We start from the raw sequence: 15,285 nt of genomic DNA on the forward strand, positions 1-15,285 counted from the left end.
ACGTGCTTGAAATCTCGTCCAAACATTCGACTGGTGTATAATACAAACACTTCGATTGAAGACTTTGTAACTTTGAGAATTTTCTCAACCAACCTTAGTGGAATGGTTTAAAAAATTCATCGAAAATATTAGAATCATGGCCTTCTTATCTTTTTCTCTTCAATTCCTCGAAATGAGCAAGGTCGTCAATTCCAGAAACACCTTAATCGAGTAATGATAAGAACGATCTTCACCTGACCATCAGCATCTTCAGCTAGCCGAACCTTCAGGCGAAAAAGAGTTTTTTTTTGTGTATCGCATTCAGTATGAAATGTCATTCGCACTAAACAGTTACTGCTGGATGATTCTGAAAATTTATTTATTGAATTCGGTAAGGCTCGTGACATAAGTCGATCGGTCGGTTTTTAACAGAAAAAAGCAAAGCTCCATCACCTGATTTGAAAAATTCCACTCAATCTGCACTTCTCTCGGAATCTGGGATTGTCCAATTTTTATCTGTTTAGATTGCTAATGAAAATCATCGTTGGGATAGTTCTTGTAACATGAGTTTCATCGCTAGAAGCGTTGTCTAAATTAAAGAAAAAATAGACCATGGAAAAATGGATTTTGATCGGTTGTGAAACGTATTTGCCATACAATTCTACAAACTTACAACTGAAGATTAAAATTAATTCAAACATTATTTCCTCTCTAATGCGCACAAAATTAATACTCTAAAGCGTCGTACATTGCCGCCATCTTGATATCAGTTAGCGTAGATACCGCTCTTCCAAACAGACGACAACTGTACAATGTTGTCTGCATGTGAATCTCTGCAGCCATCCCAGCTTGGAAAATTCATCCACAGACAGCAACATCCTGCCAGGCTTAGTGCAACAGTTGAGGATCGTAGATAAACCGGGACAGAAAACGATGCCAAACACGTTCGTTCGTGTTGCTCACTCGCTTTAAGAATCACTCGCCCCACTCGCCATCAATTTGTTGCAAGTGCAGCAACGCACCAGGTTTCGGCCTCCCTCTGCGCCACGGTATCATTGTTTCCGGACCTGTTACAAAACGTAACATAAGCCATCGGCCTGTCTGCTCACCCCTCGGATCCTCAACCGGTCCTCGAAATGGGGGTAACAGACCGGCAGTCTTGTACCACTTCTGAAATTAATTGCTAGCCTCCTGCTGAAAACAAGCACTCGGTGAAGAGACGACATTATAGCTAAAATTAGTAGGAAATTGTAACTAGCGCCAGTGTAGCTGTGTGTGCGACGTCACTCTTCACTTCACGCACCACTTTTTGCTGCCAGTTGCACAATTGATATACTGGCTGGCAGCTTGGCCCTTCTTTCTTGCAACATAATCTTTGCCAAACAATGTACCGAAGCAGTATGCAGGTACGGTACGCAGGGGGTGCTATAAATTTTATACTTTTGTCCTTTAATGGAAGCAAATGAATTACAGTGGCTCAGTGCGGGATTGGGACTCTTTGGAATTCTTTTACTAAAAGGACTTTCTTTTACTCGAAGAGCGTGTAAGATTCCTTGAGATGGAGCTAAGTTGTAAGTAAAGTCCCTTAACCGTAATCAACCAAGCTTCAAGACATCCCTCTTTGCGTCGGAGGTTCTGTAAACAACGCATTTCTCCTCATCTGAAATCTGACCTTTTCACTCATGACAACGCATTATTTCACCTTTGATTACATCCACATTAGTCGAGCTTATCTTCACACAAACCAAACAAAAAACGGGCCCCGGATAACGAGTTGTCCATTTTCATACGTGCCTATTCATCAATCAATACGTCGCATTGCTAAAGCTGGAAATGAACTGCTAACTAGCCGTTCTCCTGCTACCTGCCTGGGAATCACTAATTCAAAAGGTGCTATGTTCGGTGAAGCCACACCAGGTTCATCTTCGATTAGCTACACCGTCTAGCTGCGTCCTGCTCCGTCTTACCGTTCGCGTACCACGACAGCCCACAAACCCACAACATCGGGACCGTCATGTCACACCAGCGGCTTCGCACCATTCGAACCATGATCCCCATTCAACGCCCCAACTCCAGCTGCCGTATCTATAACTAAATTAATTAACCCACCCACCAGCCGCATCACCCACCGTATCATGGCACGAACGCATGGGAAAACTGATCGAATAGGAAAAATGGACTCAACCACGGTACATACGTACGGGGCATTCTTCGCTCTGCACACACGAACAAAAGCTCACCCACCCGGAGGTGGCCAGAAAAGGAAAAAGCAAACAGAAAACCTAACCTCAGCAGTAAAAAAGCCTCTCCCCAAAAACGAGCCTCTCCCGAACTTTGATCGATTATCTGCCAAAAGCTGCTGTTTCACATTTTCCGATGTTTCCCCCTACCGGCTTAACCAGCCGGAGAGGCGGAATAGCTACGGGAAGCCTCGTACGAACCGCACTCGCACCGAAATCTCGGGAATCGTTAAAAAAGCTTGAAAAGAGATACTTCTTCAGGGTGCGACGGGTGAGTGTGGGAGTAGAGCGAGGTAGGAGAAACCAGGGGAACCGAGGGCTCCAACCAAAGCCCGTTACTCGATGCGCAAATGCACGGCACTAGCGGGCATAAAAAGTACATAAGCCGGCGGGATTTCCAATTTCCCATCGGTCATTTGAACTTCGGGTCCCGGGATTAGGGATTACAGAATCAGATCCTGCCAGCAATGTGTAGTGTATAGTCCCGGTATCAATGTTGCGTACTGCATTTTGCATCTGAAGATTCGGAGGGGGGGAGCTTCTCTACACTCTCTCGCTCTGCACATCCACTCAACCCGGACAGGAGATTATGCCGGAAGGGCGAGTTTTCCCTACTCGTACCGAGCCGAACATCAACATCATCGTTATCGAGCGTCGGGTGTGTCGGCCGGTGTTGCACTGTGTTTCCATTCTCTACACACTCGCTTGCTTCATTGGAGCATTGTGTCAGTCGGGGCCGCAAAACTTCATTCATTCCAACTGTTTTGCATCGGGGCCACCGGGTGACACCTGAATCAAACTTTTCTTTCCCCACGTCCACCTAGCGCAGTGTTTCTGGGAAGTCTTTGTTACGGACAACACTTTCCAAACACGCAAAACCCGACCCAGTTATATCAACTCCATTGTATTTGCACCCTTACCTTCCGTTTCCGCTCCAGTCGCTCATCCGCCCGATCGGACGATTCACCCGGAATGAACCTTCAAGCGATATGCCCGTGTTCTACCAACTTTCCAACCAGACAAACAGCAGCGACATTTGGCAACCGTTTGCTGGTGGTGTTGTAAATTTTTAATTTACTCCTCATTTTTCTAGCCGTACAATCGCGCACTGCCTATTTTCCGCTCATTTATTCATATGTGTACAGACGAAGGCACAACCAAGTTTACCGGGAGCTGACGCTTCACACAGCGTACGTTTCCTGAGGCGCGAAATGAATTTCGCTGCTCCGAAATTAATGACCCGGAAGTGAGTGAATAAATTTATTAACTACACCCATTTCGGGGATGATTCTTTGCACGGCACCAAACAGCGCACAGGTTGTTTGGGAATGGGGGGGGGAGGGCGGGGGGATATAAAAGTAAAGCACGATAAGCACACACACACGCTGATGAGTCCGGATGTGATGGAACGGCACGATTTGCGACTGTTTAACCTTGGACTATTATTATTTTGGCCGCTTTTTTAATGTTCGTGATATGTGTATATGTTTGCGAACCATCACTTAAATGGCTGGAAACGTATCATCATCAAAATTTATTGTGCCAGCATTATGTTTCTGCATATCACGTTGAAAGTATGATGGAAATTTATCTGTTACGAGCTTAAAGTGTTCTTCCGTTCTCGAAAACAACAGCAACAGTGCACGCGATTGGGAAGCATTTTCGGAGAAGGAAAATCTAATACTTTTAACAGTTTGTTTTCGTTTGCCGCTCTTGAAACATTCAGTACATCAAATTATATGGAGCATCGCAAAACAGCCGTCCAGCGCCTTAAAGTATGCAATGTGCGAAACGACATGAATTTTGTGATTATGGTGAATGTTTTGGTTCAGAAGTTCAGAAGATACGATGTTCCTTTTTGGCATTTAACGTAATTGACGTCTTTATAAGAATTCATATAAATCTCTGAAAATTTTTAAAGTCATTTAAAAGACGTTCCTGCCATCGATCAAAGCACAAAGTCCTTGATTGCCAGGCTTAATTTTAGGAATAAAGTTTCTGTTATCTCAGACGTGCAATATGAACCCTTTTCTTCTTTGTCTTCATTTAAAGATGTTTCCACTCACGCCGAATGCCCTTGAAGAAGATCACAGACAAATGTCCCAGTCACTGTCGTATCGATTATACTGTCCGCTTAACTAGGTATCGGGAGTCCTCTTTTCACGCTCGCGAACGACTTTTGCGCGAATTTGGTGACTGGTGAAAGAAAATCTAATTTTATTCGTCGGCCCGCGTCCCAACCCTACACTCTTTTCACGAGCAAGTTTTTGTCCTAGCACAAATATTGACACCGGAATGTTCATCCGTCTTCCGGGGAGTTTGTCGAGTTCGGTTCGCAATCGGCAGCCCCGGTAGCCGATAATTGCTCCCGGCGAATTGATGCCGACGTCAGTGAAGTGACATTGTGCCCCCATCGAACCCGGAACGGAACCCGCGGTTGTGCTAATGTTGTTTGTCCAAAGTCACCCCAGCGCCTCAGATAAACACTCACCTCACGCGGTTGCGCCACTCGGAGCGACTGCGTCTCGATGTGTCTCCCTTTACTAACAAGCAAACAAATCAAACACCATCAATTTCTGACCCGATTCCCAGCAAACCTGTGCGCTAACCTTGCTGCCAAGAGATGTCCTCGTCTTGCTGAATGCCGTGCCCTAAGGCCTTAATGCGAAATGCTTATACACTAGTTGTTCGTATGCGTGAACCCGTGGGAGCTTTCGACCAGAGAATGGAAGAAGATAAGGAATAAAAAATGTCATCCTTATATAGCACACCGCCTCACCGAGTAATGCTCTGCAGGGAAATGTCACGGCATCTCATTTATTTCGAACATGATTTATGAAAAAAGCGGCACAGGGTAGCCAATATAATGGAGCTCCCGCAGGGACGTTAGTGCGCCTATCTCGCACCCTGGCGTCAAGGGCTTCCTCCGACCACCGATTCAGCCGATTCGAATCAAATGCCGGTTAAATCATGATAATGGGCAACGTCAACCTCAATCTCAAGCTGCTCGAGAGGGGGGGGTGGGGGGGGGGAAAGCGCACACTTCACGTTCAGATGAGACCCTGCTGCTGCTCACGCTATCTCCGGTAATACTGGTGGGGAGCGTAAAAGCGAGAAGAACCGTGCTTCCCTTTCAAGAAGCAAGAAACCAAAACAATCTATCATTATTTGCCCATCGTGCCTTCGCGCTGCTCGCCCCATTTACCTTGGGCCCATTTTCTTCCGGCGAAACATAATCCGCACGGAAAACTTTAGCTTTATTATCAGCGGAACCGTTGTTTCTCCACGGTACGAGCACGAAGTTTTTCCTAATAATCCAATAGCGGTTTTTTATCCCTTTCAAAAACCTCCAACGATTAATCCTTCAGCACTAACGAACGATTCCCTCTCATCGACCCGTGAGATGAGGGAACAGATATTTTAATTAAAATCATATAAGCTCTTTGCTGCACAACAATTACGTACAACTGAATGTTATCTTTTGGGCCTAGATTTTTGCACTAATAAATTGACTTCTTTAACGCTCATCATCCGCCTAAATGAGCGAGCTGCACGTTCCACTTTAGATCATTAATTTTAGCGTGTCATAAATGGAGCAAGGTGAACGAGAATACAATCCAACCAACCGGTGGTGGGCGCATTCTCTTTTTTCCGGAAAACTTTGGAAAACTGGCGAAAGATGGGGTGCTCTTAAGGTGACGTCGCACTGTGGTACAACGACGGACATTTGGAAGACTTTTTTTAACTGCAATAAAAATCTAAATAAGGGCGCTCTTAGATAGGTTTTAGCCTACATTGGCTTAGTACCTTGATGTACTTGCTAGAATATTTGTGATAATTTTCTGCAATTATAAATATACCTTTAAATTTATTACATCCTGCTACTGATAAAAAATAATAAATTAAAATCTAACACACTCAACTGCACCAATAACAATATGTCCTTCCCATTAGACTTAATTGTACCACTATGCATTGGAAGACGGCACAATGTGATGTCTGGTGCCCTGCAGACCTGTAGGAGGCTTTCGTCATCATTAACGTCACCTGATGAAAGAACGTTGACGCACAGTCGTGAAGAACAAAATTTATCAACTTCCGGAACCGTACCATCCCGCACAGCTAAGATTGGTTGTCTGCTTCTGAGTGCGATGGGGGATGGTAGAACATTCTTGGCGCTATTTTCTGCCACTGGGCTAAAAATTCCCCCCATTGGGTTCCAAGGCGAGAAGGAAAAGAGCAAAATTTCTATTTTCACTTAGCGAGATTGACAATCTATTGTGGATGTGCGTCGGTCGTTAATACGCTTATGTAGTTGGCAAAGAATAGGGGCCTATTTGTGTCGTGCGCGTGGGAAAGTCATTCAAGTAATGGGAAGCTTTGTAGCGCGGATTTGTAGACGTCGTCTTGTAGCTATTTTAAAACTTCAGTACAAATAACCTTACCCAGTGAAGTGTTCCCCGTTTCACTTAACTCTTGCTGCATATTTAAAAATTCAAAATCAATTTACATTAGACCCCCGCTTGCCACTTCGCCGAAGGGAAAGCTATTTTTCCCGTCTTCCAGCACCAGCAAAAAACCCAACACTTCACTCAAAATGGACCCAAATACGCTTTGTTGAGCCCCCAAGAAGCTCTAATTGAATGTTCGCGTGTGCCGTAACAATCAGGCTGTCAATTTTCGATCTCAGCCGGGTCATTTCGCACGCCACGGCAAATCAGCTCCAGCGAAGGCTCGCCGGAAAGGCATTTTAATTGAAGATAAATGTTTGCTTCGGTGCAAATTTATTTACAGCGTACCCTCGACGTTTGAGTGATTGTTTGAGCGCTTCGGTCCCGTGCTGGAGCGGATTATTTTGACCCATTCTCGCCGTTCTCGGTGAACAGAACGGGGTACAGCTGCTGTCTACCTGCCTACTTGGATAAACTCTGCCTTAGCCGCATTGCTCATTGCAGCAATTTAGGCGCTTTGGGAACGAAATCCCGCGACGAGCCCCGTTTTTTCTGCCGCTGTGTACACAAACGACGGTTGTTTTATGGCTAATTGTCAGTGTTTCCCAACTGTGACCCGTGCGTGCGTGGAAATGTTTTTAGCCCCTTCGGTAAGCCAAAGGAAATAAAGCTAATAAAAAAGGCATCTCTTTTCCTACAAATCTTGAAACGTGTAATCGCGTCGCAACGCATCTGCGGTTGAATCTCGCGTACCAGCGTGTCGCATGTACGATTGAAATACATCCTCGTAGGGAAAAACATGCTTGCCAAGCCTCCCGCTTTTCACCGGCAGCCTTCTGAACCTGTACTAAGTCGCTAAGCTTGTAAAAATCCTTCCACAACACCATCGCCCAGCACGATGCTGTCGGGCAAATTGTTTGCCCTGCGAGAGAATCAGGTTGCGTAAGCTGCTGTCTACAACGGCGAAAGAATTTTGGGCACTGTGCAGCCACGCAATGGCATCCGTACGCAACAGCCTTCACCGTCGTAACACTAGTGGCCTGGTGAAACGCCTCATCGGCTGCCTTCATCATCATCAGTGACGTGTTGGTAAAATTTGAAGAATTTACCAGCAGCAAGAAATGAGAATCACGTGTTGTGCAAATATTTACAAAATAAAAGGATTACATTTCACGCCGAGCAAACGAAACGAGCCCACCCGGACGAGGCGAGCGTTTGCCGTTTGGCTCACGTTTCCACCTCCGTTGCTGGCCAAGTTGTTCCCTGCGAACGTGGCGCAGCGTAACGAATACGAGCGGCGAGCACATCGAATTACTAAAATACTCTCGCCCACCTCAACCCACCCATCCATCCATCCATTCCCTCCATTCCTCCCATTCCTTCGCGTGGAAGTATCTTGAAGAGTGTAAAGAGACCACCACCGTTTGCCATTTGCTGTGCAGAAAATATCTCATGCCTCTCGGTCATCTTCCCAGAAGCAGCCCCCTGGAGGCGACGTTGAAATGATGGAACGATAGCAAAGGAAGTTTTCACATCTCCGTCAGCCGTGGGATATGCCCTGTGCATTGTGCCAGGGAATTCAATCTAGGCGTTACCACGAACAACGGCAGCACTACTCCGGCGCTTGGCATGGAATAATATTTCCCACCACCACGTACTGGTGCGAGATGTATTTCGGGATGCGGAATGCACTATCCCGGCCCAGGACTGTACCAGGAATAATCAGTCCATCGAACTATGGCGCAGACAAACACTCAGCTCACTCGCTCGCTGGCATCGATAGCGGCTGATGATGGTGGTACCGTATCAAATTGCCACTGTTTTGCGATTATTAACATTTACCATTTACTACGGCCAGGGCACCTAATGGAAGCTATTCACCGCCAGCGCATTATCGATTGCTAGGCGAATTCCATGCTTTTCACGTCAGTAAAATAGACATCGTGTGGTACGTCTCGTGCGGATGCCACAGCATATGGCCCGTATGCATCTCTGGAGCTTTAACGATCTAGTTGATGGGTTATTGGAACATGGGGATTGGAACGTGGAGACTTTGAAACTTCATCGGCAAGGTACTGTGAAGCTTACTTTTATTGAAACCATTGTGATGAGATTCGTTTACAACTGGTTTAAGCATAATTCTTCAATGTTTCCTGCTTAATTATATGGGTCTGTCGAACAAAAATTGATGATGATTAGGAATCAATCCAAAAGTAAATCTAAAGTCAATCCATCTCCTCAAAAGATCTCGTGATAACATTCATGTAGCTTAGGTCGGTCCCAACGACCACTTCCTCCATGATGTACTACGACGCCATGATGAATCCTCTTGAGGAACGTGTAATGGCGACATATTCTTAGTCGATGACAATAAACATTGCCACCAGTAAGTTAATTGCAACAGCAGGTCGGTCTCATTGTCCATGGAGAAATATGGACACAATTCGTCACCGATCTTCAGACAAAAGAGATTATCTACTACTCAGGCATGGAAATCGTTAATATTTAGGTAGTAATATCCATATTGTCTACGCTCTTTGGATAGCTGCTCTGACTCTTTGTTCTTAGATGAGGCTTGATCAAGTCGATGAACTCCTCAGTTTTTCTTCCTTTTGGTCGATCTCAATTCAACTTTCTTATTCTACTCTAGAAGATAGAGGATGTTACCAAGATCCAAACAACATACTTGCACTGTATATACCTTGCCTGACAGTAACCTTGAACTCTCTCATTTTTCTTTACACTTTTGAATGGCTACTCCAGCAGTAGCTTCAGCAAGAAAAGACACACTTTGTACCCATCATCTTACAGGACTTATTTTTTCAATCCATACGTTTTCGCGCACCATGCTAAATTGGGTACCGATGTATTCTCCCCCGATTGATGCTAGTGTGATTTTTCTTTTCATGCAAAATCGAACAATTCATCGATAAAAACGACCCCTATTAAACGGCAAATAAATCCTTCCCATTCGCCGGAACTACTCCACCGGGGGTGTCAAACCATCACACACCTGCCACCTCACCAACACCACAACACAACACCACCTCAATACAGCACGCATGTAAACGCGCACGCGGGGATAATTCGACCGGAAAATGCGCTCGACCCAGTTTTCATGAAGTGGCAATAAATTTGAAGAAACATTTCCCACCGGACTCGGTGTTTGTTTTCCATAAACTCGCGTGTAGTGCCCGCTCGGTGTGTGTGCGTGCGTGCATGCGTGCATAATAAAAATTTATTCATTATTGAATATAAATATTAATTTCAATATTTAATTAACCCACATCCTCGAGTCCCCAGGTCCCCCCCCCCCCGGGTACCCGGGCTTTGTAGAACGATCGCAAACAAAGCAACTGTCGAGCAGCTTGCACCAATAGAACCAAAAATTATAACAAAACCCTCCCCACACACACACACACGCACACACACTTGTGTACTCGACCTCCGGAAAATGGTTAATCAATTCAATCGTATGTCGTTGTTTGCTGCATTGAAAGAACGTATTCACACACAAAAGCATATGCTTTCCACCGTGACCGTACACACGTTATATGCGATCCGGGGGCCTCGGAAAAACGGAAATCGAAAAACTCGTTTCGATGGGGCCGTCTTTTTTTATTTACCCGATTAAACGGACTCACTTGAAGGTGCTGGTTGGTGGATGGGAATAAGGAATGGGAGAAAGACAGGACGGAGAAATTTTCCCGGTTGAGGAACAGGCCCGCTTGTGAACACACACACACACCAGAACCGGTTGTACCGATTGTCACGCTTTTCCAATCGAAGCCGAAGTTATAACCAGCCGAAATTAACATTTAAATAATTTAACAGGAAAAGACAAACCAACACAATCAAGCACTCAATTTTCATTTCGTGCTCCTTTGCCTGTCTGTTTACTTGAGTGTTGTTTTCTGTTTCTCCTCCATCGTCTGTGAACGAGCAAGGTGCCGTCAATCGTGAAAAACGAAAGAAAAAATTGATGGGAAAACCTGCTTCCGTTCGAAGCGAAGGAAACCACCTAACCTTCGCGTGATTATGTAGCACGGTCGACGGTATCGGGAATGAAGTCGCGAGTGTGATAATGGAAATATTTATAGCACAACACGCGTTCGGGGTTGGGAACGAACCTTCAAATCTACCCAAACCCCAACCGGGGCCGGGGAGTTAAATATTATGTTGTTCAAATTGATAGCAGCCGAGCTTAATGCATGTGGAAAGGTTTTTCAATTTATTTCACACCCGGAACCTGGGAAAGCGGGCATACAGGCAAGCAGGCAGGTAAACAAAGTCCACCAGTCCACCGTGCACGTGTGTGCAGCACAATTTAACGCCCGAAGAACCACAGCACGAGTTGAACTTATCCGGGTTTTTCCCCACATTTTTGGGGCCATTTTTTCGTCCAGGTGTCACGAACCTTTTTGTGCAACGTTTGCATTCGAGGTTTGCAAGAATGCACACGACTGCTAATACCCTCACACAAACACACACGCGGCCTTAGTCTGTTTGCGCTCGGTTTTGGGGCCACTCTTTGAAGCCGCTCAAACATGTGGCACATCGGGTGTGTAGAATTTAGAATCAGCCAAATCAAACCATCCAGCTGCGAAATTCAGTTTCAACCCGATTCCCGGCCATATGATCAACCAGACCCAGTTTGGATTCTGTGCTTTTCCGGAGGAAGGCAGGATAATTCTTTTCTCTTTGTGAGTTCTCAACGACAAAATGAAAAATCTTGTTTGCTTTCTTTTGTGCTTCCCGATTCAGCATCATCATCATCATCATCAGCCAGGCTTTTGCTCGTCCTTGCACTACTTGATTACAGTTTAGTCTTGTCCATATATGCTATTAAATCAAACACTAAAGACTGTCTACAGCACCCGTAGCACGGAGATGATACGCTTGTTGTTGTTGTTGTTGTTGTTGTTGGTGGTGGTGTTCAGAAGAGCAGAGACACATCCTTTCTTTCTTTTTGGTACTAACCTGGTTTTTTTACCTACCTGAGATATCAATATCCAGCCAGACCTGCTAGCTTTCTCGATGAGCTTGGGCAGAGTATTCTTTGTTCGTGTTTTATAGTGTGTTTATTCAACCGCCCAATAATTACTTGAATGATATCACTTTCTTAGTTTCGTTAAAGTTAGAAACAGTGATACTCGAGAAGAGCTTTGAATTGAAGTTATAAGATGAAAGATAAAAAATCTTGTGCATACAAAGAATCTTCATCATGCTTAAAGTGATTTTTTGAAAATATTTAAAGCTTCTATGAGAAAAAAGTTGTTTCTTTACTATATTTTTACATAAAATAGAATTGATCCTTAAGACAAACAAAGTGTTATTGATTTTGCAGGATATTATTTTATTATTTATAGCTTTCAACCAATTAACCGATTACTTAGCATTACTAATGTGCATGAGATACTGGGCGCCTCCATCGACGATCAAGCGTCATCTTATGTTTAGTTATCTTTTGCATTCTTTTTATGTTTTTACGAGAAAAAAATAGTTTCTTTGCTTTATTTTGCCTTAAAATGATTTGAACCATGCAATGTAAAGTAACGCCTACCGATTATTATTATTTTTGTAAAAAACTGTCCTTTTTATATTCCTACATTATATTATGCATAAAGTACTGGGCGCCTCCATATTTAGGCATTAATTTTAATATTTAACAATGAAGTTTGCATACAAACAAAACAATCAATCAAATGCTTAACTGAATTACTGTCGTAATTATTATTCAATTAATGAAAATCATGACATGACAAATCCTAACATTAAGTAAAATTTTCAAATCGATTATTAAGCTCAAAATAAACTGGTAAAAACACATAACTTGACGTTAAAGTTCTGTTACAAAATGACAAAGCTCCGGCCAAGCATTGCACTGGCGTTAAAAAAATAACGAAATCAACAGTTGCTGCCCCTTCTAGCCGTAGAAAAGAGGGTTCAAAAATGCATTCACCAATTGAATTGAATCACTTTGATCGTTTTAAAAGAACCAATTTCGTTCCCTTTTTTGCCGTCTTCAATTATACTTCAATTCCCGATTTCACCCCTACCAACACGCATAAGGAAATTCATCACATCATCAAACACTTTTTCATCTTGTCGTGAAAGTGAAAGGCGCTCCCCATCATCATCATCATCATCACCACCATCGCCAGCAGAAGCAAACGAACATCAAAACCCTCTGATTGCAATGACTGAAGACTGAAATTGCCATTTTGTATTATTAAGTGTCTCATCTTTGCTGCCCATTTCACGACTTCACTACTTCACTTGTCTGACCCCTCCGCTCTGATTGAACGCATTCTCAGCTCGCAGGCTCGCAAAACTACGACTCCGAGTACGTTAAGTGAACGCCACCATCACTTTCGCCAGTACGGTGACAAATTGTCGATATGGAATTGAATCAAATTTTTGTGACACTTTTCTTTCCTTTAAGGGGTTTTTTCACTGCTTTATAGAAGGGTGGAATAAAAAACTGAAAAAGGAGAGAGACCATTTTTAGCCAGAAACTTCGGTCCCCATTTGCACTTTTGCCGAGAAGCAACCAAAAAAAAAGCAAGCAACGATGTGAGGGGAGAAAAAATTATCTGCCCGCTTACACAGGGTGCAGCCATCAAAACGTTCGGTGGTGGGAAAAAGTTAAAAATGAAATGAAACATTTTAAAATGGCATTCAACCACTGTCCCTCCCAATCATCCCTCCGCTCTGCCACTAAAAACGCTTACAAATAATGCAGCGCGCCACATCTGTATGGACGAATCGCTTTTGTGAGATCGACACGCAAACACACGCCACCGTCACGGCACAACCAGGCCATCATCGAAAGTGCAGCGCACCGTGCGCGCGAGAAAGAAAGAGCGATAAAAAGAGAACAGAAGCAGAAAATAGAAAATTGAATTCGATGTCAAATAGTAGTTCGGGAACGGCGCGTTCCTTTGCGTTTTCTCCGGCGGTCCACCATCACCAGTGCCAGCAGGAAAAGCGCTCGGAACACTCTTGAATGATTTGATTGAAAAATTTGGCCTCCGTTTCGGTGAATTAGCGCCTAACTTCTCACGTCAATCGATCGCGGCGCGTCAACGTCGCGCGCTAGTTTTGTCCCCCCCCCCTCCCCCCTCCCCCCTTTTTTCCTCCCCGTGGAAAATCGAACATTTTCCAGTCCTGTTCGTGAGTTGTTCAACAGCAGCAGCAGCAAAAAACAATCGGAACAATCTCATGGATGCCTTCACCGTTTGGCACATATTACAAGCAAACAGGCGAGCGCGCGCGGCCTTGCCTTGGTTACTCATTTCTCAATAGTGTGTAGTTCGGGTTTTCCACGAACAAAACCCCGTTTCGTTAGATCGAACCGTGTTCGACCGTGGGATGCCACGCGTGAATGTGAACTATTTTCCCGAATGTGCATGCGTGCATACGTGCGTGTGTGTGTGTGTTTCTGCACGCTCGCAGCTATTTATGTGCCAGCGAGGGCTACGGTTCGGGAAAAAGCTCCACAACGAGTGAAACGAAGTTAAACATCATCAGCGTTCAAATATTGACAAACTAACCGGGCGCTTCCCACTGCACGACTGCTGGAAGTCCTGGGTCGCCCAAAAACGGGGCTGAAACAGTCGCCCTCAAATAAGACTGGGGCTGTGGGACAGTGGCTAGGGAACAGGACCGGATCGGACTTCACTTTTATATTTGCCGTGCGACCAAACTAGTGCCAATTAACTTCACCCTACGTGGTTTCGGTGACTTGCGGACGGAGTCGCAAAACTCGTGCACGCTATCGAGTTCCGTTTGGATTCCGGAGGAGTTGGGCAGTGCACACACATATACCACAGTGTCTCTGGGTATGTCGATTTTAACGAGCATCGACTCCCAACTTGTCGTGTCGGAGCGTATGGAGCGCTTTGTACACTAGCAGCTAGGGTTTTGTTGGAGGCTACAAATTTTCGGCTACATGACATTCGCAGCCGAAAATAGATTATCACGAATTTACTGATACGACTGTTTTGCTGGTAGATGCCGTTGGACCTGGCGGCTATAAATAAAAGGAAGTGGTAGTTTTCAGCATAGCTTGTAAGTGCAAAGTTTGGCCCATAACTTACCCTAATACCGATGAAACTTGGACGACTAAATACTTCCGACATGTTTAACGACTGTTTTCCACTGAGTGGGGGGGAGAGTGGGAAGGAAGCTAGGCCAGGATGGCATTAAAGCGTGCTTCAAAACAGATTAAAATGAACTTACTTAAGACAAGGATTGCAATCATATCATTCATAATTTCGGAAGTCTGTCAAGCACGTCAAAATGAAGAGCATGGTCTAAAAATACTACAAAATCTATTTCGAGCATTCCTTCACCATGGGACACCACGAAGCAAACAGTGGTTAAATATATCATATAATCTTGCGCTATGGTGGGATCAATTGTGTTAAGTCGTGAGAGACTACTTCATTGAATCAAGTACTGGGCGCCTCCATATATTTTTTAAATTTAATTTTTTGAAATTATTTTATCTTTATTTTATTTTATTTTTTTGTTTAAAATGATTTAACTTATCAAAACAGTAGGGCTATAAAAGTTGCAGTCATGTTTCCAACTAACGCAATTTTCCGCAA

The 15,285-nt window shown here is 44.3% G+C and overlaps 1 protein-coding gene across 3 annotated transcripts in view; it reads left to right on the forward strand.

The window, feature by feature from the left end:
- The window catches only part of LOC118508223 (protein amalgam-like), a 72,255-nt gene that overhangs the window by 40,787 nt on the left and 16,183 nt on the right, over positions 1-15,285 (forward strand). The gene's annotated exons all lie outside the window — the stretch shown is intronic.

The sequence above is a fragment of the Anopheles stephensi genome, chromosome 2, assembly GCF_013141755.1.
Source record: "Anopheles stephensi strain Indian chromosome 2, UCI_ANSTEP_V1.0, whole genome shotgun sequence".
Lineage (NCBI taxonomy): Eukaryota > Metazoa > Arthropoda > Insecta > Diptera > Culicidae > Anopheles > Anopheles stephensi.